This window comes from Notothenia coriiceps, unplaced genomic scaffold, assembly GCF_000735185.1.
Source record: "Notothenia coriiceps isolate Sejong01 unplaced genomic scaffold, NC01 NC01_scaffold00011603, whole genome shotgun sequence".
Lineage (NCBI taxonomy): Eukaryota > Metazoa > Chordata > Actinopteri > Perciformes > Nototheniidae > Notothenia > Notothenia coriiceps.
Window position 1 is genome coordinate 55249 of NW_011344304.1, and position 2362 is coordinate 57610.

The window sequence follows — 2362 nt, forward strand, 5'->3', positions numbered from 1 at the left end:
ATTTTCACTCGCAGTAGCGGCAGCTCGATTCTGATTGGCTTGAAGGGCGGTCGTGTGATTCAAAAACAAAAAGTATGGTGGTCGAGGCCCCCACTTTGAAAAACACTCCGTTAGAGTGTACTGTATTTATTCAGGTTTCACAATTGAGTTTTATTTTAGCCTGACAACACTATGTTAGCTTTGTCTATTGAACAAGTGGGTCACCTCTAAAAGGATGTCATCCAAATGATAGCTGTTTTAAACATTTGTTTTCCCTTTTAAATTATTTAGTTACCAAGTTTGTGTTATCATCACATGTTGTAATTCATCGAAAATGAATGAATGAGTTCTGGTTAGTGTGTCCTGCTCATCCTTAGCTTGATATTGTGCTGTTGTTCTCTTTCTCCATGAAAAGTACAGAACCAATCATCCTGCACTTTAGGGTGTTCACAAAATGACATGTAATAACGTTTGATCACAGAGTTTGGGTCCAATCCCAATCCTATAAAAGCTGCAGGTCTACCATGGCATGGCATGGTAGACACATTTGAGTTTTTAACAAAATCTCTGTCCAACATAAATGCTAGCTTTCCCCACGACCAAAAGCACATATTGCCTGTATCACAGGATGAAAACATGCCCCTCCTCTGCATTCTGCTCAACTGTCTCTATACGTAGGTGGCTAAGAGATGTTATAGTTGCTGTGTTTGCTAAATCTGTGTTGTGGCTGATACACATGTATATGCAGCAAATGTGTTTCATGGCTTTCCTTCTTAGTTATTTTGCAGTCCCGACTCCCTTTGAACTGTAAAGGAAAAGATGATTGATTTAAGGAACAATGTTTTCTTCTTGATTCCAAATAAGCCTATTAGAAAACAAAGCTGGAGACGTACAGAACGCTGTAGTCGCATGCGAGTTAGAGATAATAAGCTCTATAGGACTATGTTTTATAAAAAGATGATTTTATGTCTCCCTGTGCTCAACAGCCAAATCCCACACATGCATGCTTTAACATAATTGTTGTCTTCCTAATTGTTGTTGCTTAATATGGTCCAAATGATTAGAGGTGCCTCAATGCCTCATTTGTATCTCTATTAAATGCATAGGCCATTTGAACTGTGTCCAAAGTAATACAGTAGATGCAGTATAAAGATGTTTTCACTGCAACTCACTTTGTTCTCTAGACAACAAAGGGCTCACAATACTTTTATAACAAAAAGCTCTGTTATGAGTTTCAGTAAGGATTATTTGGATGTTCCCAGAAAGAAAAACTTTTAATATCACGAGTTGGTAGAACATCAGCTTAATTGGCCTTTCCACAGTTTTGTCTAAGCAGCCTTCACTGATGGAAGTGAGCACCAGGGGAGGGTTTCTACACACAGTGTATTAACTGTGTTTGACAGGGCTAAATGCAGGAGACCTGTGGTTGTTCCTCTCTCCACACAGAGCCGTCAGCATCATTTGGAAGCTGCCTCTGGTTTGCAGCGAGACGCCTTGTCATCGACTCGAACACTGTATTTGGCTTCTGCTCCCAAAGGAAGCATCCTTCCAAATTACATTCATCGAAAAGATGCAATACATTTGTTTACTTTAATCTGACAATGGCTTGTACATTGACTAGAACAGCACACACCGAACCAGAGCTTGTTATCCGAGACTCACTTTGCTAAATAGATCTGATTAAAACTGCCTCTTTTCTGATGCGACAGATCAACCAGATATCAGAGAACAAATTAGACCGGTACATATTTTGCTCCTTTTAGACACACATCTCATCGCGGAAGAAATTGAAATAAGCACTTTATTTGATAATGAGTCTGAGATATTCACAGTGGCGCCTTCCTGAGACAAAATAGAAAATGCATAGTTTCATACTTGATGATAAGACCCTTAGACCTTTGGAGAGATGCTTTTCGAATGTTATCAAATCAGAGTATCCTCCAGTGAGCCCTTACGGAACCCAGAAGAGGAGAGCAGGAAACAGATCTGAAAACATAATTACTGTTTTGATACTTTTGCGAAGTTTTCAAAAAATGTGCTAGCCCTTGAAACTTAAATGTCTTGGTTCTTCCTTTGGACCATGATACAACCTTTACCCACGTTTCATTAGAATAAACCGGCCTCGGGACCCACTTTTTCCTTTGACAATAAATCGCGACCCGAAATTTTGAACCACTCAAATCTATTCAACAAAAAATCGTGCTGTAATATATATATGCTTTTCAGCATACAATATTAATTAAAGTGAAGTACAGTGCATATATCCCTTATATCCCTTCACAGAAGTAAAGAATGCTTTTAAAAAGGTTTAATGAGATGATGGAATCAAAGCTGAACTGTGTAACATAAAAAGGCACACATGCTGAAAACCCAACTCCAGAAG